Genomic DNA, 24,471 nt, shown 5'->3' on the forward strand with positions numbered 1-24,471 from the left:
CTTGAGGCCAGGAGTTCCTGATCAGGCTGGGCAACATAAAAAGGCTTTTTTTTCTCTACCAAAAAAAAAAAAAAAAAAAAAAAAAAAAAAGTTCTGCTTATTTTTTCAACAGTGGATCCGATTTCAGCTCCTCTCTGAAGCCTTTCATTCATCTATTCCTTTGACTAGATAATAACTTCACAGATTCCAAATTCAAACGGTATGAGGTATTTATATTCTTTTTCTTTTTTTTCTTGTGATAGGGTCTCACTCTGTCACCCAGGTTGGAGTGCAGTGGTGCGATCATGGCTCGCTGCAGCCTCCACCTCGTGTGCTCAAAGCAATCCTCCCTTAATTCTTGTCTGTAGGAGCAGCTACTTGGAAGGCTCAGTTGGGAGGTTCCCTTGAGCCCAGGATCATGCCACTGCATTGCAGCCTGGGCAAGAGAGTGAGACCCTGTCAAAAAAAAAAAAAAAAAAAGGAAAGAGGAAGGAAGGAAAGAAGGAAGGAAGGAAGGGAGGGAGGGAGGAAAGGGAGGAAAGGGAGGGAGGGGGAGAAGGGGAGGGAAGGGAGGGAGCTGGGGAGGGAGGAAGAGAGAAAGTGAGAGAGAGAGAGAGAGAGAGAGAGAGAAAGGAAGGAAGGAAGAAAGGAGATTCACAAATTGTTGAATTAAAAGAGTGAGCTACCAGGCCAGGTGCAGTGGCTCATGCCTGTAATCCCAGCACTTTGGGAGGCCAAGGCTGGCAGATCACCTGAGGTCGGGGGTTCGAGACCAGCCTGACCAACATGGAGAAACCCTGATTCTACTCAAAATACAAAAAATTAGCCAGGTGTGGTGGCACATGCCTGTAATCCCAGCTACTTGGGAGGCTGAGGCAGGAGAATCGCTTGAACCTGGGAGGCAGAGGTTGTGGTGAGCCCAGATCGTGCCGTTGTACTCCAGCCTGGGCAACAAGAGCGAAACTCCATCTCAAAAAATAAAACAAATAAAAGAGTGAGCTGCCACTCCATACAAATAATAGGATCTCAGTTTTGCCTGGATAAAATAAGACAGGCATAGAAAAAATATTTGAAGATATGTAACAAAATCTTATCAGTTGCTCAGTTGCGGGACCGAATCACAGGTTAATTGTTTTCCTTTTTTTTTTTTTTTTTTTTGAGATAGAGTCTTACTCTGTCGCCCAGGCTGGAATGTAGTGGAGCAGTCTTGGCTCACTGCAATCCCCACATCCCAAATTCAAGCCAGTCTCCTGCCTCAGCCTCCCGAGTAGCTGGGACTACAGGCGCCCACCACCATGCCTGGCTAATTTTTTATATTTTAGTAGAGACAGGTTTCACCGTGTTGCCTAGGCTGGTCTCAAACTCCTGAGCTCAGGCAATCTGTCTCCCTCGACCTCCCAAAGTGCCAGGATTACAGGCATGAGCCACCATGCCTGGCCCATGTTTTTCTTTATTTCCAGCTTTTATCTTTTTTTTCTTTTTTCTTTCTTTCTTTTTTTGAGATGGAGTCTCACTCTCTCACCCAGGCTAGAGTGCAATGGCACGATCTTGGCTCACTGCAACCTCCGCCTCCCAGGTTCAGGTGATTCTCCTGCCTTGGGCTCCCAAGTAGCTGGGATTACAGGAGCCTGCCACCACACCCAGCTAATTTTTGTATTTTTAGAAGAGTCAGGGTTTCACCAGGTTGGCCAGGCTGGTCTTGAACTCCTGACCTCAGGTGATCCACTAGCCTTGGCCTCCCAAAGTGCTGGAATTACAGGCATGGGCCACCACACCTGGCCTATTTCCAGGTTTTTCCACCTAACCATGGGTTTACCTTGTAGTCTTTAAAAATGACAATTCTTGGCTGAGGGCAGTGGCTCACGCCTTTAATCCCAGCATTTTGGGAGGCCGAGCCGGGTGGATCACTTGAGGTCAGGAGTTTGAGACCAGCCTGGCCAACATGGTGAAACCTCGTCTCTACTAAAAATACAAAAATTAGCTGGGAGTGGTGGTGCATACCTGTAATCCCAGCTACTTGGGAGACTGAGGCAGGAGAATCACTTAAACCTAGGAGGCGGAGGTTGTGGTGAGCTGAGATCACACCACTGCAGTCCAGCCTGGGTGACAAAGTGAGACTCCGTCTAAGAAAAAAAAAATGTTTTAATAAATAAATAAAAATGATAGTTCTTTACTGTTTTTTTTTTTTTTTGAAAGAGAGGGTCTTGCTCTTTTGCCTAGGCTGAAGTGTAGTGGCATGATCTCAGCTAACTGCCACTTCTGCCCCACCTTGCACTCAAGTGATTGTCCCACCTTAGCCTCCTGAGTAGCTGGGACCACAGGCACACAGAACCACAGCCAGCTAATTTTTTATATTTTTAGTAGAGACGGGGTCTCACTATGTTGCCCAGGCTGGTCATGAACACCTGGACCGAAGCGATCCTCCCGCCTCACCCTCCAGAGTTGCTGGGATTACAGGCATGAGCCACTAAGCCCAGCCCTATTATTTCTATTTTAGAGATGTGCATACTGAGGTTAAAGGAAGGTGTAGGATGTGTCCAAAGTCTGAATCTAAGGTGTAGAGTTATGACTCTGAAACCCATATCTCCCCAAATACTGTCCTCTGCTTCCTTAGGGGAAATCCCCCAGTCACTTCCTTCGTTCTCCTAGCCATGAACATGTGGTATCTAAATATTGTGCAAGGGGCCAGAGAGGCCGTAAGTGGAAATACAGACACAGCAGTATCTTGAATGAGGCTGGCATTCTTGGTGACAATGTTGAATTCCACATATATAGAGGCATATGTTCATGCCTTCACGGGTGCAGATGTGTTGTTTTAGTCAAAGCTCTTTTGGAAACAAACAGCAAGGACCTATTCAAATTAGCTTAAGTGAACAGAAAATGAATTTACCAGAAGGGCACTGTCACATCTACAGGACCCAAAAGCAATAGGGCCTCAGCGGGGCCTGGAAGGATACATGGGAAGGAGTCAGGAACCCCGGGAAGCAGTTAAACTCTTTTGGTTGCATGTAACAAAGTCAACTCAAGTGCCTCCATAAGTAAAAAAGAGCTTCATTTGAAAGACACAGAGGTGTCTCCTGGAACCTATAAACAGAAATGGCAGCAAGCCTGCAAGGAGGGATATGAGCACTTTGAAACCAAGGAAGTCCTTTCTCTCCATCATTTGCCTCTGCTTTTCTTTCTCTTTTTTTTTTTTTTTTTTTTCAAGACAGAGTCTTGCTCTGTTGCCCAGGCTGGAGCACAGTGGCACGATCTCAGCTCACTGCAAACTCCACCTCCCAGGTTCAAGTGATTCTCCTGTCTGAGCCTCTGGAGTAGCTGGGATTATAGGCATGCACCACCATGCCTGGCTAATTTTTGTATTTCTAGTAGAGACAGGGTTTCACCATGTTGGCCAGGCTGGTCTTGAACTCTTGGCCTCAAGTGATCCACTCACCTCAGCCTCCCAAAATGCTGGGATTACAGGCATTAGCCACTGCACCCAGCCTCTGACATGCTTTTCTGAGGATGCAATGATCAGCTGCTCTGTTTCTCTGGTACAGATGCAGGGGGGCCAGAACATGCCTGCTCTCTAGCTCCCCAGTTTCTTTTCATTTCTTTTTTTTTTTTTTTGAGACAGAGTTTCACTCTTGTTGCCCAGGCTGGAGTGCAGTGGCGAGATCTCAGCTCACTGCAACCTCTGCCTCCTGGGTTCAAGCGATTCTCCTGCCTCAGCCTCCTGAGTAGCTGGAATTACAGGCATGTGCCACCACGCCCGGCTAATTTTGTATTTTTAGTAGAGACAGGGTTTCTCCATGTTGGTCAGGCTGGTCTTGAATTCCCGACCTCAGGTGATCCACCCACCTCAGCCTCCCAAAGTGCTGGGATTACAGGCATGAGCCACTGTGCCTGGACAAAAAACAATTATTTTTATTTTTTATTTTATTTTTTAGACAGAGCCTCACTCTGTCGCCCAGGCTGGAATGCAATGGTGCAATCTTGGCTCACTGCAACCTCTGCCTCCCGGGTTCAAGCGAGTCTCTTGCCTCAGCCTCCTGAGTAGCTTGGATTACAGGCACTCGCCCTCATGCCCAGCTAATTTTTGTATTTGTGTAGAGATGGGGTTTCACCACGTTGGCCAGGCTGGTCTTGAACTCGTGACCACACGTGATCTGTCTGCCTCGGCCTACCAAGGTGCTGGGATTACAGTTGTGAGCCACCCTGCCCAGACCAATTTTTTTTTTTAATTTGATAGAAGAAAATGTGCGTTGCTATGAACTGGGCAGATACTTCATAACATGAGGGCTCTTCCTGATATGATTATTTTGTTTCATGGCTGCTAACCTGAAAAGCATCTTCATAAATGGGGGGGGGGGCTTCACTCTCTTCCACTGAAGCCCCAGAAAAAACTGGGCTGTCTTTTCTTTTTCTTTCTTTCTTTCTTTTTTTTTTTTTTTTTGAGACAGAGTTTTGCTATTGTTGCCCATGTTGGAGTGCAATGGCGTGATCTTGGCTCACTGTAACCTCTGCCTCCTGGGTTCAAGCGATTCTCCTGCCTCAGCCTCCTGAGTAGCTGGGATTACAGGCAGCCGCCACCACGCCCAGCTAATTTTTTGTATTATTTTAGTAGAGATGGGGTTTCCTCATGTTGGCCAGGCTGGTCTCAACTCCTGACCTCAGGTGATCCACCAGCCTTGGCCTCCCAAAGTGCTGGGATTACAGGTGTAAGCCACCGTGCCTGGCTTTTCTTTTCTTTTTTTTTTTTTTGAGACGGAATCTCACTCTGTCGCCCAGGCTGGAGTGCAGTGGTGCACTCTCAGTTCACTGCAAGCTTCGCCTCCCGGGTTCACGCCATTCTCCTGCCTCAGCCTCCCGAGTAGCTGGGACTACAGGCATCCGCCACCACACCCGGCTAATTTTTTCTGTTTTTTAGTAGAGACGGGGTTTCACCATGTTAGCCAGGATGGTCTTGATCTCCTGACCTCCTGATCCGCCCGCCTCGGCCTCCCAAAGTGCTGGGATTACAGGTGTGAGCCACTGCGCCCGGCCTGTCTTTTCTTTTTAAGAGCATCAGGACTAGAAGCATTTGTGCACACTAATTCAGTCCAGTCAATATATTGAGCACCTACCTTGATCGAGCCACTGCCAGGCCTGGAAAGTCCAAAGATAATCAGATATCATCTTTCCCTAGTAGGTTCTACCCCTAGTATTGTGTTTGTATCAGTCAAGTTCATTTAGAAATCTATTATTTCTGACACAGCTGGCTTAGGAATTTGTATTTGACTGCATTAGGAGGCACTAAATTGCATGAATTCATCTGAGAGTTGAGATCACAGGAACTGATAATGTACTTGATCTCTTTGCTCGCAGTCATCATTTTTTAAAACAAAAATATTATGAAGTCCATTGATGGTGGTGAAATTAATATCCGGTTGGGATTTCCCACACAGACTGGGAGGCCTGTCATTAAGGAGCTGAATCTGGGCCAGACACACTCATTATATGTGTTGTGTTGTTAATGGGTCTGCCGAATGCATGGAGGAAACACGCACCTTGCAAGGGTAGACTCATCCTATCCAGGTGCAAGTTCCATTTCTTCCATTTGCTACCTGGGTGACTGCGGATGGCTCACTTCCCCTTGCTGAGCCTCAGTTATCACCTCCCTAGACAAGGGCACAGAACCACAGACTAGCTGCTGTGACTTCTGGGAGGGGTGAGGGATTTCACTGAATAGCAAAAGGAAATTTTCACTTAGCACTTCATTAGGAATTGTTTGAATTAACTACAGAGAGCCTGTGTTTCTCTTGTGATATTTATTTATTTATTTATTTATTTATTTAAGACAGAGTCTTGCTCTGTCGCCCAGGCTGGAATGCAGTGGCACGATCTCGGGTCGCTGCAACCTCCACCTCCCAGGTTCAAGCAATTCTCCTGCCTCAGCCTCCCGAGTAGCTGGGACTACAGCTGTGTGCCACCACATCCAGCTAATTTTTGTATTTTCAGTAGAAACGAGGTTTCACTATGTTGGCCAGGCTGGTCTCGAACTTTTGACCTCAGGTGATACGTCCACCTCAGCATCCCAAAATACTGGGATTATGGGCCTGAGCCACTGCGCCCGGCCTCTCTTATGAGTTTTAAAATAAGTTTTTAAAACTCAGACTAAGGTCAGGCGTAGTGGCTCAGGCCTGTAACCCTAATGCTTTGAGAGGTCGAGGAGCAAGGATTTCATGAGGCCAGGAGCTCCAGACCAACCTGAGCAACATAGTGACACTCCCATCTCTACCAAAAAAAAATTGTTTTAATTAGCTGGGCGTGGTGGCATGCCTCAGCTACTCAGAAGGCTGAGAAGGGAGGATTGCTTACGCCTAGGTCAAGGCTGCAGTGAGCTATGACCGTGTTGCTGCACTCCAGTCTTGGTGAGCAAGACTGTTTCAAAAAATAAAAATAGGCCAGGCGCAGTGGCTCACGCCTATAATTCCAGCACTTTGGGAGGCCGAAGCGGGCAGATCATTTGATGTCAGGAGTTTGAGACCAGCCTGGCCAACATGGAGAAACCCTGTCTCTACTAAAAATATAAACATTAGCTGGGCATGGTGGCACACACCTGTAATCCCAGCTACTAAAGAGGCTGAGGCAGGAGAATCACTTGCACCAGGAGGCGGAGGTTGCGGTGAGCTGAGATCACACCACTGCACTCTAGTCTGGGAGACAGAATGAGACTCCATCTCAAAAAATAAAAATAGGCTGGGTGCGGTCACTCACGCCTATAATACCAGCACTTTGGGAGGCCGAGGCGGGTGGATCACCTGAGGTCAGGAGTTCAAGATTACCCTGACCAACATGGTAAAACCCTGTCTCTACTAAAAATACAAAATTAGCGGGGCGTGGTGGTACATGCCAGTAATCTCAGCTACTAGGGAGGCTGAGGCAGGAGAATTGCTTGAATCCAGGAGGCAGAGGTTGCAGTGAGCTGAGATTGTGCATTGCACTCCAGCCTGGGCAACAAGAGAGAAACTGTCTCAAAAAAATAAAATAAAATAAAATAAAATAAAATAAAATAAAATAAAATAAATAAAAATAATAAAAATAAAAATAAAAATAAAAACTCAGACTAGACTGGGCACAGTGGCTCACACCTGTAATTCCAGCACTTTGGGAGGCCAAGGCGGGCAGATCACCTGAGGTCAGGAGTTCGAGACCAGCCTGGCCAACATGGCAAAACCCCATCTCTACTAAAAATACAAAAACTAGCCGGGTATGGTAGCGGGCACCTGTAATCCCAGCTACTCAGGAGGCTGAGGCAGGAGAATCACTTGAACCCGGGAGGCAGAGGTTGTAGTGAGCCGAAATCGTGCCATTACACTCCAGCCTGGGCAACAAGAGTGAAACTCCGTCAAAAAAAAAAAAAAAAAAAAAAAAAAGACTAGAATGGACTAAGGCAAATTTTTTTAAAAACTTGAACATTGGTTTTTGGCATGACCAGGTACATGTTGCTGTTAATACATCTGTACTAAAGCTAGATAAACAGGACTGCTATCTCACCTAGGTTTTTTTTTCCTTTTACTTCACTCAGAAGCAGAGATCCCAGGGTTTTTCTTTTGGCAGTGCCTATGGCTGGCAGTGTAATTTTTTTTTTTTTTTTTTTTTGGAGATAGCTCACTCTGTCACCCAGGCTGGAGTGTAGTCGTGCAATCTCTGCTCACTGCAACCTCTGCCTCCCAAGTTCAAACTATTCTTCTGCCTCAGCCTCCCAAGTAGCTGGAATTGCAGGTATGCATCACTACGGCCGGCTAATTTTTGTATTTTTAGTAAAGATGGGATTTCCCTGTGTTGGCCAGGCTGGTCTCGAACTCCTGACCTCTGATGATCCATCTGCCTTGGCCTCCCAAAGTGCTGGGATTACAGGCATGAGCCACCACGCCTAGCCTGGCTGTGTCATTTTTGAGACTCAGTGCAAAATGAAAATGCAGGGACCTTTGTACAAAAGGCAGGGGGAAAAAATGTGCTGTTTTTTTGTGTTTTTTTTGTTGTTGTTGTTTTTTTGAGATAGAGTCTCGCCCTGTCACCCAGGCTGGAGTGCAGTGCTGCAATCTTCAGGCTGGAGTGCAGTGCCGCGATCTTCGCTCACTGCAACCTCTGCCTCCTGGGTTCAAGCAATTTTCCTGCATCAGCCTCCAGAGTAGCTGGGACTACAGGCGCGTGCCACCATGCCTGGCTAATTTTTTTCTATATTTAGTAGAGACAGGGTTTCACCATGCTGGCCAGGCTTGTCTCGAACTCCTGACCTCATGATCCACCCGCTTCGCCCTCCCAAAGTGCTGGGATTACAGGCGTGAGCCACTGTGCCTGGCAAAAAATGTGCTGTTGAAAGTAATAACATAGCCCCCAGGCGCGGTGTCTCACGCCTGTAATCCCAGCACTTTGGGAGGCCGAGGCAGGTGGCGGATCACGAGGTCAGGAGATTGAGACCATCCTGGCTAATACCGTGAAACCCCATATCTACTAAAAATACAAAAAATTAGCCGGCCGTGGTGGCGGGTGCCTGTAGTCCCAGCTACTCAGGAGGCTGAGGAAGAGAATGGTGTGAACCGGGGAGGCGGACTTCACTCCAGCCTGGGGGACAGAGCAAGACTCCCTCTCAAAAAAAAAAAAAAAAGGTAATAACATTTAAAGCTTTTTCCTTTCTTTCAAGATCTTTCTGGACTTGTCATGGCTTATTTATTTATTTATTTATTAGACAGAGTCTCACTGTGTTTCCCAGGAGGAACTGGAACTCCTGGGCTCAAGTGATCCTCCTGTCTCAGCCTCCCAAACAGTAGGGATCATTGTGTATTTATTTATTTATATGAGATGGGGTCTCACCCATGGTGTGTTTTCTTGTTGTTTTCCTTTTGAGACAGTCTCGTTTTGTCACCCAGGCTGGAGTGCAGTGGTGCAATCTTGGCTCCACCTCCGAGGTTCAAGCAATTCTTGTGTCTCAGCCTCCTGAGTAGCTGGGATTACAGGCGCGTACCACCACGCCTGGCTCAATTTTGTATTTTTTTTTTATTTGAGACGAGTCTCACTCTGTTGCCCAGGCTGGAGTGCAGTGGCATGATCTCGGCTCACTGCAACCTCCGCTTCCCAGGTTCAAGTGATTCTCCTGCCTCAGCCTCCCGAGTCGCTGGGACTACAGGCACGCGCCACCACGCCTGGCTAATTTTTGTATTTTTAGTAGAGACGGGGTTTTACCTTGTTGGCCAAGCTGGTTTTGAACTCCTGACCTCAGGTGATCTGCCCACCTCAGCCTCCCAAAGTGCTGGGATTATAGGCATGAGCCACTGCGCCCAGCCCAAATTTATTTTTTTAATTTACAAAATTATATATATTTATGGTGTACAACATGATGTTTTGAAATTTGTAGAGTATGTGAAATGGCTAAATCAAACTAATTAACATATGCCTTACCTCTCATACTTTTTTTTTTCTGTGGTGAGAACACTTAAAAACTACTTTCTCAGCCATTTTCAAGTATATATCTTCTAGTACTTATTTGTGGCCATTTTTAATTTTTATTTCTTTTGAGACAGAGTCTTGCTGTGTCACCAGGCTCGAGTGCAGTGGAGCGATCTTGGCTCACTGCAGCCTCTGCCTCCCAAGTTCAAACAGTTCTCCTCCTTCAGCCTTCTGAGTAGCTTCGACTACAGGTGTGTGCCACCACATCCGGCTAATTTTTGTATTTTTAGTAGAGATGGGGTTTCATCATGTTGGCTAGGATGGTCTCGATCTCCTGACCTCGTTTGTAATCCCAAAGCTTTGGGATTACAGGCATGAGCCATTGCGCCTGGCCTTAATATTGTATCATTTTATGAAAAATGTAAGACTCTCACAACAGTATGATTCCATTTACACCCTCAATATTGTCTTCTGTGCTATGATAGTCTTATATTTTATGAGTGTTGTAAAATCTCACAATACAATATTTTTGTTTTTGCTTTAAACAGTTGTCCTTTAAGAAATTTAAAAAATATAAAAGACAGTTTTAGGCTGGGTGCAGTGAATCATGCTGTAATCCCACCACTTTGGGAAGCTGAATTTGGAGGATTGCTTGAGGCCAGGAGTTTGAGACCAGCCTCAGCAATAAATCACCTCTAAAAAAAAATTTAGAAATTAGCTGGGTGTGGTGGTGCATGCCTATAAACCCAGCTACTTAGAAGGCTGAAGTGGGAGGATTGTTTTAGCCCAGGATTTCAAGGCTGCCATGAACTATGGTTGTGCCACACCAGCCTGGGCCACACAATGAAAGACCCTTCTCTAAAGAAAAAAAGAGGACGTTTTGGCCTTTCTTTTTTCACATAGTTTTTCCACTCCATTATCTCTTCTCTCCTTGTGGACTCCTATTACAGGTGTTATAGTTTGCTAGTGGCCCAGGAGACACTAAGACTCTGTTCATTTTTTCCTTTCTGTTTTTCCAACTTGGATAACGTTTATTGGTCCTTCAAGTTTATTTTAGCTTTACTCTGTACTTTTTAATCTTTTGTTAACTCTCCATGGTGAATTTTTCATTTCTGACATTGTACTTTTCCATGAATCCCATTTTTTATATTTTTCATTTTTCTGTCGAGATGTTACTTCACTATGGCCTTTTTTTTTTTTTTTTTTTTGAGAGGGAGTCTCACTCTGTTGCCCCGGCTGGAATGCAGTGGTGTAATCTTGGCTTACTACAACCCCCACCTCCCAGGTTCTCAGCTTCCCAAGTAGCTGGGATTACAAACTCGCACTACCATACCCGACTAATTTTTTATATTTTTGGTAGAGACAGGGTTTCACCATGTTGGCCAGGCTGGTCTTGGAACTCCTGCCCGCCTCGGCCTCCAAAATTGCTGGGATTACAGGCATGAGCCACCACAACCAGTCCATATTTTCCTTTTAATTCCTTTTTTTTTCTTTTTTCTTTTTTTTTTTTTTTTGAGACAGAGTGTCACTCTGTTGCCCAAGCTGGAGTGCAGTGGCGCGATCTCCACTTACTACTGCAACATCTGCCTCCCGGGTTCAAGGGATTCTCCTGCCTCAACCCCTGAGTAGCTGGGACTACAGGTGCATGCCACCACGCCCGGCTAATTTTTGTATTTTTAGTAGAGATGGGGTTTCACCGTGTTAGCCAAGATGATCTCGATCTCCTGACCTCGTGGTCCGCCCACCTCAGCCTCCCAAAGTGCTGGGATTACAGGCGTGAGCCACCGTGCCCAGCCCTTCCTTTTAATTCTTTAAAAATTTTTTTTTTTTATTTTTTTGAGACAGAGTCTCAGTTTGTCTCCCAGGTTGACGTGGAGTGGTATGATCTCAGCTCACTGCAACCTCCACTCCACCTCCCCTGCAAGTGATTCTCCTGCCTCAGCCTCCCGAGTACCTGAGATTACAGGTGCCCACGACCATGCCTGGCTACTTTTTGTATTTTTAGTAGAGATGGGGTTTCACCATGTTGGCCAGGCTGGTCTTGAACTCCTGACCTCAGGTGATCCACCCATCTGGGCCTCTGAAAGTGCTAGAATTATAGGTGTGAACCACCATTCCTGGCCTCCTTTTAATTCTTGAACGTGTTTATAATAGTTGTATTAAGTCCTTTTCTGTTAATTCCAACATCTAGGTCCCTTTTTCTTCTGACCTTTTTTCTAGATTTCAAAAATTTTTATTATTATTTTTAGAGTCAAGGTCTTGCTCTGTCGCCGTGGCTGGAGTGCAGTGGCACAACTATAGCTCACTGCATCCTCAAACTCCTGGCCTCAAATGATCCTCCTGCCTTGGTCTCCCAAAGCTCTGGGATTGTAGGTGTTTACTTGGCCCTTTTCTCTAGATCGTGTCTCATTTTCTTCCATCTTTGCAAGTCTAGTACTTCTTTATTGTATGCTAGACATTATGAATGTTACAGATTATGATCTGGAGTCTGGATTTTGTTGCCTTCCTTTCAAAGGCTTTCAGTTTTTTTGCTTTGTTTTATTTTGTTTCGTTTTGTTTTGAAACAGGATCTTGCTCTGTTGCCCAGGCTGGAGTACAGTGGCACGATCTCAGCTCACTGCAACCTCCACCTCCTAGGTTCAAGCGATTCTCCTGACTCAGCCTCCCAAGTAGCTGGGATTACAGGTGCGTGCCACCATGTCCGGCTCCAGCTAATTTTTGCTTTTTTTTGTTGTTGTTTGGTTTTAAGGAGTGGAGAGTTTAATAGGCAAGAAAGAAGGCAGAAGGAAGAGGCTCCCTCATACAGAAACAGAAGGAGGGGGGCTCCAAAGCCAAAAGAGGAGGTCCCCCCGACTTTTTTTTTTTTTTTTGAGACAGAGTCTTGCTCTGTCGCCCAGGCTGGAATGCAGCGGTATGATCTCAGCTCACTGCAACCTCCACCTCCCCGGTTTGAGTGATTCTCCTGCCTCAGCCTCCTGAGCGGCTGGGAGTACAGGCACGCGCCACCACGCCTGGCTAATTTTTGTATTTTTAGTAGAGACGGGGTTTCACCATGTTGGCCAGGCTGGTCTGGAACTCCTGACCTCAGGTGATCTGCCCACCTCGGCCTCCCAAAGTGCTGCAATTACACGTGTGAGCCACTACACCTAGCCAAGGAGCTTTAAGTTTTGTTCTGGTAGGTAAATTACTGGTGAATCCTCTTGTTCCTGTCAGGTTTGGTTTTAAGTTTTGTTTAGGCAGATTTATTTTGGTTTTGTCTTTGGTCCTAAGGCATGGACCTTATTCTAGCACTTAGTCCTTACTCCTGACGCATGGCCTTTTGAGGATCTCAACTGAATGCCCAAGATGTTTGGCATGTTCTTTTCACTCTGGCTGGATTTGAACTCCCACATGTCCCAACACTGAGCAAAAGCTGTTATCTCTGTTCAGCTGTCAATCCTGCAACAGTTGTTCTCTGCTGGGCCTCGCAGAGTCCCACTCTGTACATGCATAGCCCACAGCCCAGCCTTTTTTGGCTAGAGAGGCAAGAGGAATTCCCATGTAAACCTAACCTCCCCCTCCCCCTTCCCCTCCCCTCCCCTTCCATCCCAAGTCTTATTCTGTTGCCCAGGCTTGAGTGCAAAGGGATGATCTCAGCTCACTGCAACCTTCACCTCCCAGGTTCAGGTGATTCTCCTGCTTCAGCCTCTGAAATAGGTGGGATTACAGGCATGCACCACCATGCCCAGCTAATTTTTGTATTTTTAGTAGAGACGGGGTTTCAGCATGTTGGCCAGCATGGTGTCCAACTCCTGACCTCAAGTGATCAGCGCACCCGGCCTTCCAAAGTGCTGGGATTACAGGCCACATGTAAACTTCTGTCTCTTCCCACTCCCTATGGTGCTGCTCCCTTCTTTTCTGTGCCCTGTCCTACACATTCCAGCTACTTCAGCAGCCCCAAACACTGATTTCTGCCTCTGCGGCTCAGGAAGAATTCTCCTTTGCTTGGAATCCACTTTCCTCCACTGTAATTGGGAAATTGTCCCCAGGCAGAAAGCCAGGACAAACATGGGGCTTATCTTTTCTATTTCCCTTTTTCTCAAGAATCATAGTCTATTTTGCCTTTTTTTCAATAACTGAAAACATCTGCCTCTGATTTTGTCCAGTTTTATAGTTCTTTAATATTGTTGGGCGGGGCGCGGTGGCTCACACCTGTAATCCCAGCACTTTGGGAGGCTGAGGTGGGCAGATCACTTGAGGTCAGGAGTTTGAGACCAGCCTGGCCACATGGTGAAACCCCATCTCCACTAAAATAAAAAAAAATAGCTGGGCATGGTGGCACACGCTTGTAATCCCAGCTACTCGGGAGGCTGAGGGAGGAGAATTGCTTGAACCTGGGAGGCAGAGGTTGCAGTGAGCTGAGATCATGCCACTGTACTCCAGCCTGGATGACAGAGCGAGACTCTGTCTCAAAAAAAAAAAAAAGATTGTTGGATGAGTTCATCATCACTGAAAGTGGAAGTCTTATTTTCATTTTCATCATGTAAACATCTTTTCAGAAGTATAATTGACGTATAAGAAATTGTTCATACTTAAAGTGTACAATTTGATGAGTTTTGACTTACGTGTATACCCATGGAACTATTAGCACAATGAAGAAATGAAGATAAGGCTCCACCTGTTCTTTACAATCGGAGACAACTGGCTGCGCATGGTGGCTCACACCTGTAATCCCAGCACTTTGGGAGGCCAAGCCGGGTGGATCACTTAAGGTCAGGAGTTCGAGGCCAGCCTGGCCAACATGGTGAAACCCTGTCTCTACTAAAAAAAAAAAAAAAAAAAAAAAATTAGCTGGGCGTGGTGGCATGCACCTGTAATCCCAGCTACTCAGGAGGCTAAGTAAGGAGAATCGCTTGAACCCAGGAGGCAGAGGTTGCAGTGAGTCGAGATGGTGCCACTGCACTCCAGCCCGGGCAACAGAGTGAGACTCCATCTTAAACAAACAAACAAACAAACAAACAAAACAAGACTCAGCTGTAAAACCATCTAAGCCTGATGCTTTTTAAAATGAATACTTACTTTTCTAATTTCTTTTATTTCTATTTTATTTTATTTTATTTATTTATCTATCTATCTATTTTTGAGATGGAGACTTGCTCTGTCGCCCAGGCTGGAGTGCAGTGGCGCCATCTTGGCTCACTGCAACCTCCACCTCCCCAGTTGAAATGATTCTTGTGCCTCAGCCTCCCAAGTAGCTGGGATACAGGCGCAAGCCATGAGACCTGGCTAAGTTTTGTCTTTTTGGTAGAGATGGGGTTTCACCATGTTGGCCAGTCTGGTCTTGAACTCCTGACCTCAGGTGATCTATCCGCCTCAGTCTCCCACAGTGCTAGGATTATAGGTGTGAGACACCGTTTCCGGCTTCTAATTTCTTTTATACTTATTAGTGTATTTACATCTTATCTCTCTTCTTGGGAAAATTGTAACATTTTATTTTATTTTTTATATGGAAGTCATTATTTCTCCTATATTTCCTTTTCTTTTCCTTTTTTTTTGAGACAGAGTCTCACTCTCGCCCAGGCTAGAGTGTGATGACGTGATCTTGGCTCACTGCAACCTCTGCCTCCCAGGTTCAAGCGATTCTCATGCCTCAGCCTCCCAAGTAGCTGGGACTACAGGTCTGAGCCACCATGCCTGGCTAACTTTTGTATTTTTAGTACAGATGGGGTTTTGCCATGTTACCCAGGCTGGTCTCAAACTCCTGGCCTCAAGCAATCCCCCTGCCTCAGCCTCCCAAAGTGCTGGGATTACAGGTTCGCCTAGATTTTCTAAGTATTTGGCAGAGAGTTACATGTAATAGCCTTTTGTAATTCTTTTTTTTTTTTTTTTTAAATAAGATCTTGCTCTGTTGTCCAGGCTGGAGTGCAGTGACGTGATGTCGGCTCACTGCAGCCTCTGCCTCCTGGGTTGAAGCGATTCTCATGCCTCAGCCTCCCGAGTAGCTGGGACTACAGGCATGCACCACCACACCCAGCTAAGTTTTGTATTTTTAGTAGAGACAGGGTTTCACCATGTTGCCCAGGCTTGTAATTCTTTTAATTTGCTATTATCAGTGGTTGTATGTCCTTTCTTACTCAAGATTGCTATTTATTTATTTTATTTTATTTTTTGAGACGGAATCTCACTCTGTTGCCCAGACTGGAGTGCAGTGGCATGCGCCACCACACCCAGCTAATTTTTGTGTTTTTAGTAGAGACAGCATTTTGCCATATTGGCCAGGCTGGTCTCTAACTCCTGATCTCAAGTGATCTGCCCACCTTGGCCCCTCCAAGTGCTGGGATTACAGGCGTGAGCCACCATGCCTGGCCTATTTTTTCTTTCTATCCTTATTCAAGCATTTTGAGATATTTTTCCTTTCTGTTTTACTGATCCTTTCATCTTTTCAAGTTCTTCTTTCTTTCTTTCTTTCTTTTTTTTAAGACAGGGTCTCGCTCTATTGCCTAGGCTAGAGAATACTGGCATGATTATAGCTCACTGCAACCTCCTGGGCTCAAGGTATCTTCCTGCCTCAGCCTCCTGAGTAGCCAAGACTGCAGGTGTGCACCACTACATCAAGCTACATTTTTTTTTTTTTACTTTTATTTTAGGTTCAGGAACAGCTGTGCAAGTTTGTTATATAGGTAAGCTCGTGTTATGGGGGTTTATTGTACAGATTATTTCATCACTCAGGTACAAAGCCTGGTAGCCAATAGTTATTTTTTCTGATCATTTCCTTTCTCCCACCCTGCACCCTCAAGTAGGTCCCAGTGTCTGTTGTTCCCCTCTTTGTGTCCATGTGTTCTTATTGAGCACGCACACACACACACACACATTTATATGTACAAGCAATTGTCCTGCCTTAGCCTCTGAGTAGCTGGGATTACAGGCATGCACCACCACACCCAGCTAATATTTTTGTATGTTTTTAGTAGAGACAAGGTTTCACCATGTTGGTCAGACTGGTCTTAAATTCTTGACCTCAGGTGATCCACCTGCCTCAGCCTTCCAAAGTGCTGTGATTACAGGTGTGAGCCACTGCGTCCAGCTGAGCTCCCACTTATAAGTGAGAACATATGGTATTTGTTTTTCTGTTCCTGTGTTAGTTTGCTAAGGATAATGGCCTCCAGTTTCATCCATGTTCCTGCAAAGGACATGATCTTCTTTTTTGTGGCTGCATAGTATTACATGGTGTATACGTACCACATTTTCTTTATCCAGTCTGTCATTGATGGGCATTTAGGTGATTCCACGTCTTTGCTATTGTGGATGGTGCTGTGATGAATATATGCATGCATGTATCTTTATGGTGGAATGATATATATTCCTTTGGGTATCTACCCTGTAATGGGATTGCTGGGTCAAATGGTAGTTCTGTCTGTAGCTCTTTCAGGAATCACCAGACTACTTTCCATAGTGGTTGAACTAATTTACATTCCCACCAACAGTGCATAAGTGTTCCCTTTTCTCCACAACCTCACCAGTATCTGTGGGGTTTTTTCACTTTTTTTTTTTTTTTTTTTTTTTTTGAGACAGAGTCTCGCTCTGTCGCCCAGGCTGGAGTGCAGTGGTGCCATCTCGGCTCACTGCAAGCTCCGCCTTTTGGGTTCACGTCATTCTCCTGCCTCAGCCTCCCGAGTAGCTGGTACTACAGGCGCCCGCCATGACGCCCAACTAATTTTTTGTATTTTTAGTAGAGACGGGGTTTCACTGTGTTAGCCAGGATGGTCTTGATCTCCTGACCTTGTGATCTGCCTGCCTCGGCCTCCCAAAGTGCTGGGATTACAGGCGTGAGCCACCACGTCTGGCCCCCCTTTTTTTTTTTTTAAGACAGAGTTTCGCTCTTGCTGTCCAGGCTGGAGTGCAATGGTGCAATCTCGGCTCACTGCAACCTCTTCCTCCTGGGTTCAAGCGATTATCCTGCTTCAGCCTCCCAGAGTAGCTGGGATTACAGGCAAGGGCCACCACGCCTGGCTAATTTTTGTATTTTTAGTAAAGACGGGGTTTCAACATGTTGGCCAGGCTGGTCTCGAACTTCTGACTTCAGGTGATCCACCTGCCTCGGCCTCCCAAAGTGCTGGGATAACAGGCATGAGCCACTGCACCTGGCCTTGACTTTTTATTAATAGCCATTCTGACTAGTATGAGGGAGTATCTCATTGTGGTTTTGATTTGCATTTCTCAAATGATCAGTGATATTGAGCCATTTTTCATATACTTGTTGGCCACATCTCTGTCTTCTTTTGAAAATTGTCGGCACATGTCCTTTGCCCACTTTTTAACGGGGTTGAGTTTTTTCCCTTGTAAATTTGTTCAAGTTCCAGCCCAGCACTCAGTCTCAAAACTCAGTCTCAAAAAAAAAAAAAAAAAAAAAAAAAGTCTTCAATTTCCTTATACATGCGGATATTAGACCTTTTTTTCAGATGCATAGCTTGCGAATATTTTCTCTCATTCTGTAGGTCGTTCATTTACTGTGTTGATAGTTTCTTTTGCTGTGCAGAAGCTCTTTAGTTTAACTAGATCTTGTCAATTTTTGCTTTTGTTGTGATTGCTTTCAGTGTCTTTGTCATGAAATCTTTGCCAGTTTCTACATCCCCAATGGTATTGCCTAGGTTGTCATCCAGGGTTGTTATACTTTTGGGTTTTACAATTAAGTTTTTATCCTGAGTTGATTTTTTTTTTTTTTTAAGATGGAGTTTCGCTCTTGTTGCCGTTGCTGGAGTGCAATGGCGCTATCTTGGCTCGCTGCAACCTCCACCTCCCAGGTTCAAGTGATTCTCCTGCCTCAGCCTCCTGAGTAGCTGGGATTACAAGTGTGTGCCACCATACCCGGCTCATTTTTGTACTTTTAGTAGAGACAAGGTTTCACGATGTTGGTCAGGCTCGTCTTGAACTCCTGATCTCAGGTGATCCACCCAACTCAGCCTCCCAAAGTGCTGGGATTACAGGCATGAGCCACCTCACCCGGCCCTGAGTTGGTTTTTGCATATGGTGTAAGAAAAGGGTCCAGTTTCGGGGCCGGGCGCGGTGGCTCACGCCTGTAATTCCAGCACTTTGGGAGGCGGAGGCGGAGGCGGAGGCGGAGGCGGGCGGATCACGAGGTCAGGAGATCGAGACCATCCTACCTAACACGGTGAAACCCCATCTCTACTAAAAATACAAAAAGTTAGCCGGGCGTGGTGGCGGGCGCCTGTAGTCCCAGCTGCTCAGGAGGCTGAAGCAGGAGAATGACGTGAACTTAGAAGGCGGAGCTTGCAGTGAGCCGAGATGGAGCCACTGCACTCCAGTCTGGGCGATAGAGCGAGACTCTGTCTCAAAAAAAAAAAAAAAGAAAAAAGAAAAAGAAAGAAAAGAAAAGGGTCCAGTTTCAATCTTCCGCATATGGCTAGCCAGTTATCCCAGCCCCTTTCATTGAATAGGGAGTTCTTTTCCCACCGCTTGTTTTTTCAGCTTTGTCAAAGATCAAACGGTTGTAGGTGAGTGTGCAGCCTCATTTCTGGGCTCCCTATTATATTCCATTGGCCTATGGGTCTGTTTTTGTACCCAGTACCATGCTATTTTGGTTACTGTAGCCCTGTAGTATAGTTTGAAGTTGGGTAGTTTGAAGCCTCCAGCTTTGTTCTTTTTGTTTAAGATTGCCTTGGTATTCAGGCTGTTTTTTGGTCCCATATGAATTTTAAAATAGTTTTTTTTTTCTAGTTCTGTGAAGAATATTAGTGGTAGTTTGATAGGAATAGCATTGAATCTGCAAATTGCTTTGGGCTGTATGGCTATTTTAATGATACTGATTTTTTCCTATCCATGAGCATGGAATGTTTTTCCATTCATTTGTGTCATCTCTGATTTCTTTGAGCAGTGTTTTGTAATTATCATTGTAGAGATCTCTCACCTCCCTGGTTAGCTGTATTCATAGGCATTTTATTTATTTATTTATTTATTTTTTGAAACTGAGTTTCACTCTTGTTGCCCAGGCTGGAGTGCAATGGCGCAATCTCGGCTCACCGCAACCTCCATCCTGGGTTCAAGCGATTTTCCTGCCTCAGCCTCCCGAGTAGCTGGGATTACAGGCATGTGCCACCACGCCCGACTAATTTTTTTTTTTTTTTTGTATTTTTAGTAGAGACAGGGGTTCTCCATGTAGGTCAGGCTGGTCTCGAACTCCCAACCTCAGGTGATCCACCCGCCTCGGCCTCCCAAAGTGCTGAGATTACAGGCATGAGCCACTGCACCTGGCGGCATTTTATTCTTTTTGTGGCAGTTGTGAATGGGATTTTGTTTGTCATTTGTGTCTTGGCTTGGCTGTTGTTGGTATATAGGCATGCTAGTGATTTTTGTACATTGATTTTGTATCCTGAAACTGCTGAAGTTTATCAGCTGAAGAATCTTTTGTACAGGGACTATAGGGTTTTCTAGATGTAGAATCATGTCTTCTGCAAAGAGAGATACTCTGACCTCCTGTCTTCCTATTTGGTTGCCCTTTATTTCTTTCTCTTGCCTGACTGCTCTGACCAGGACTTCCAACCCTGTGTTGAATAAGAGTGGTGAGAAAGGGCACCCGGGTCTTGTGCCAGTTTTCAAAGAGAATGCTTTCAGCTTTTGCCCATTCAGTATGATGTTGGCTTTGGGTCTGTCACAGATAGCTGTTATTATTTTGAGGTATGTTCCTTCAAAATCTAGTTTACTGAGAGTTTTTAATACGAAGGGATGTTGAATTTTATCGAAAGCCTTTTCTGCATCTATTGAGATAATCATGTGGTTTTTGTCTTTAGTTCTGTTTATGTGATGAATCACTTTTATTGATTTGTGGATGTAAAACCAACCTTGCATCCCAGGAATAAACCCTATTTGATCGTGGTGGATTAGCTTTTTGATGTGCTGCTGGATTCAATTTGCAAGTATTTTGTTGAGGATTTCTGCATCGATGTTCATCAAGGATATTGGCTTGAAGTTTTCTACTTTGGGTGTGTCTCTGCCAGGTTTTAGTGTCAGGATGATGCCGGGCTCACAGAATGAGTTGGGGAGGAGTCCCTCTGCCTCAATTTTTTGAAATAGTTTCAGAAGAAATAGTACTATCCCGTCTTTGTACATCTGGTGGAATTCGGCTGTGACTTCATCTGGTCCTGGGCTTTTCTTTGTTAGTAGGCTATTTATTACTGATTTCATTTTGGAGCTCATTATTGTTCTGTTCAGGGAATCTGTTTCTTCTTGTTTCAGTTTTGGGAAGGTGTATGTGTCCAGGAATGTATCCATCTCTTCTAGGTTTTTATTATTATTCTTTTTTGAGATGGAGTCTCACTCTGTCACCCAGCGTGGAGTGCAGTGGCGCAATCTCGGCTCACTGCAGCCTCTGCCTCCTGAGTTTAAGCAATTCTCCTGACTCAGCCTCCCAAGTACCTGGGATTAAAGGCATGTGCCACCACGCCCGGCTAATTTTTGTATTTTTAGTAGAGATGGGGTTTCCCCATGTTGGCCAGGCTGTTCTTGAACTCCTGACCTCAGGTGATCTGCCCGCCTCAGCCTCCCAAAGTGCTAGGATTACAGGTATGAGCCACTGTGCCTGGCCGCTTCTAGGTTTCCTAGTTTGTGTGCATAGAGGTGTTCATAGTAGCCTGCGATGGTTATTTTTATTTCTGTGGGGTCACTGGTAACATCCCCTTTGTCATTTCTAACTATGTTTATTTTTGTTTGTTTGTTTATTTATTTATTTATTTTTTGAGATGGAGTCTCGTTCTGTTGTTCCGATTGTAGTGAAGTGGCACCATTTTGGCTCACTGCAACCTCTGCCTCTCAGGTTCAAGAGATTCTCGTGGCTCTGCCTACCAAGTAGCAGGGATTATAGGCATATGTCACCATGCCCGGCTAATTTTTGTATTTTTAGTAGAGACGGGATTTTACCATGTTGGCCAGACTGGTCTCAAACTCCTGACCTCAAGTGATCACCCACCTTGGCCTCCCAAAGTGCTGGGATTACAGGCATGAGCCATATTTACTTATTTTGGAGATGGAGTCTTGCTCCGTCGCCCAGGTTAGAGTGCAGTGGCGTGATCTGGGCTCACTGCAACCTCCACCTCCTGGATTCAGGTGATTCTCCTGCCTCAGCATCTCAAGTAGCTGGGATTGCGGGCGCCCACCAGCACGCCTGGCTAATTTTTGTATCTTTAGTAGAGACAAGATTTTGCCATGTTGGCCAGGCTGGTCTTGAACTCCTGACCTCAAGTGATCCACCCGCCTTGGCCTCTCAAAGTGCTGGGATTACAGACATGAGCCACCGTGCCCTGCCTTAATTGTGTTTATTTGGATCTTCTCTCTTTCTTCTTTATTAGTCCAGCTAGTGGCCTATCTTATTAATTTTTCAAAAAAAAAAAACAACAAAAAACAACTCCTGGATTCATTGATCTTTTGAATGGCTTTTTGTGTCTTGATTTCCTTCAGTTCAGCTCTGATTTTGGTTATTTTTCTGCTAGCTTTGGGGTTGGTTTGCTCTTGCTTCTCTAGTTCTTTTTTTTTTTTTTTTTTTGAGACAAAGTCTCACTCTGTCGCCCAGGCTGGAGTGCAGTGGCATGATCTTGGGTCACTGCAACCTCCGCCTCCCAGGTTCAAGTGATTCTCCTGCCTCAGCCTCCCGAGTAGCTGGGACTACAGGTGCCGGCCACCGCACCCAGCTAACTTTTGTATTTTTAGTAGAGACAGGGTTTCACCATATTGACCAGGCTGGTGTCAAACTCCTAACCTTGTGATCCACCCGCCTCAGCCTCCCAAAGTGCTGGGATTACAGGCATGAGCCATTGAGCCTAGCCTCTAGGTCTTTTTTTTGAGATGGAGTCTCGTCCTGTTGCCCAGACAGGAATGCAGTGATGCAGTCTCGGCTCTCTGCAACCTCAGCCTCCCAGGTTCAAGCGATTCCCCTGCCTCCACCTCCCAAGTAGCTGAGATTACAGGCGCATGTTACCACACCCAGCTAATTTTTGTATTTTTAGTAGAGATGAGGTTTCACCATGTTGGCCATGCTGGTCTCGACCTCCTGACCTCAAGTGATCCACCTGCCTCGGCCTCCCAGAGTGCTGAGATTACAGGCATGAGCCATTGTGCCCGGCCTCTTCTCTAGTTTCTTTTAGTTATGATATTAGGCTGAATATATATGACCCAACACAGCAGCACCCAGATTCATAAAGCAAGTTATTAGCGCTCCTCAAAGAGACTTAGACTCCCACACAGTAATAGTAGGAGACTTCAACACTCCTACTATTTTATGGTTCTTTTTCTAAGTTTTTGAGATCTTTCTAACTTTTTTTTTTTTGAGGTGGAGTCTTGCTCTGTTGCCCAGGCTGGAGTGCAGTGGCGTGGTCTCGGCTCACCACAACCTTCGCCTCCCAGGTTCAAGCAATTTTCCTGCCTCAGCCTCCCAAGTAGCTGGGACTACAGGTGCGTGCCACCCAGCCTGGCTAATTTTTGTATTTTTAATAGAGATGGGGTTTCACTATGTTGACCAGGCTGGTCTTGAACTCCTGACCTCATGATCCTCCCACCTCAGCCTCCCAGTGTGCTGGGATTACAGGTGTGAACCACCGTGCCCGGCAAGATCTTTCTAACTTTTTGATGTCGGTGTTTTGTGCTATAAATTTCCCTCTTAACACTGCCTTAGCTGTGTCCCAGAGATTCTAATATGTTGTATCTTTGTTCTCATTAGTTTCAAAGAACTACTTGATTTCTGCCTTAATTTCATTACTTACACAAAAGTCATTCAGGAGCATGTAATTGTATGGTTTTGGGCAATTTTTAATGTCTTGATTTTTGTTTTTATTGCATTGTGGTTCAAGAGTATGTTTGGTATGATTTTGGTTCTTTTGCATTTGCTAAGGATTGTTTTATGTCCAGTTGTGTGGTCAATTTTAGATTATGTTGCATGTGGTAATGAGAAGAATGTATATTCTGTTGTTTTGCAGAGGAGAGCTCTGTAGAGGTCTATCAGATCCATTTGGTCCAATGTTGAGTTCAGGTCCTGAATATCTTTGTTAAGTTTCTGTTTCGATGATCTGTCTAATACTGTTAGTGACGTGTTGAAGTCTCCTACTATTACTGTGTGGGAGTCTAAGTCTCTTTGAAGAGCCCTAATAACTTGCTTTATGAATCTGGGTGCTGCTGTGTTGGGTCATATATATTTAAGACAGTTAGGTCTTCTTGTTGAATTGAACCCTTTGCCACTATAATGTCCTTTGTCTTTTTTGACCTTTGTTGGTTTAAAGTCTGTTTTGTCTGAAATTAGGATTGCAACTCCTGCTTTTTTCTGATTTCCATTTGCTTGGTACTTTTTCCTCCATCCTTTTTATTTTATTTTTTCGAGACTATGGATGAGATAGGGCTGTTGAAGACAGAATACCATTGAGTTTTGTTTTTCGATCCAGAAAAATATGGAACATTTCATGAATTTGCATCATCCTTGCACAGGGGCCATGCTAATCTTCTCTGTATCATTCCAATTTTAGTATATGTGCTGCTGAAGCAAGCACACCAAGCTCATTTTTATTTTTATTTTTATTTTTTTGTAGAGACAAGGTCTTGCTATGTTGCCCAGGCTGGTTTCCAACTCCTGGCCTGCAGTGATCTCCCTACTTTGGCCTCCCAAAGTGCTGGGAGTACAGGTGTGAGCCACCTTGTCCAACCCTTTCAAGTAACCTTTTTTTTTTTTTTTTTTTTTCCGGATACAGGGTTTCACTCCATTACCTAGTCTGGAGTGCAGTGGCGTGATCCTGGCTCACTGCAACCTTGAATTCCCGGCCTTAAGCAATCCTCCCACCTCAGCCTCCCCAGTAGCTGGAAACACAGGCATGCACCACCAACCCAGCTAATTTTTTAATTTTTTGTAGAGATAAGGTCTCCCTATATTGCCCAGGCTGGTCTCAAACTCCTGGCCTCAAGCAGTTCTTCTACCTCAGCCTCCCAAAGTGTTGCGATTATACATGCCTGGCCTATTATTGACAAATTGTTATTTTATTAATTTTAGATTTTTAACTTTTAGTATTTTATTTTTGTTATATGGTTCTCTTTCTTTTTTCCTTCCTTCCT

At 45.1% G+C, this 24,471-nt stretch overlaps 1 non-coding gene across 1 annotated transcript; it reads right to left on the reverse strand.

Annotated features, from left to right (window-relative positions):
* Positions 1–23,810: 23,810 nt before the first annotated feature.
* Positions 23,811–23,915, reverse strand: LOC112206788 (U6 spliceosomal RNA). Its single transcript, XR_002941259.1, has one exon. It is a non-coding gene; the product is annotated as a U6 spliceosomal RNA (small nuclear RNA).
* Between the last annotated feature and the right edge of the window lie 556 nt (positions 23,916–24,471).

Source organism: Pan troglodytes, chromosome 23, assembly GCF_028858775.2.
Source record: "Pan troglodytes isolate AG18354 chromosome 23, NHGRI_mPanTro3-v2.0_pri, whole genome shotgun sequence".
In the NCBI taxonomy this organism is placed as follows: domain Eukaryota; kingdom Metazoa; phylum Chordata; class Mammalia; order Primates; family Hominidae; genus Pan; species Pan troglodytes.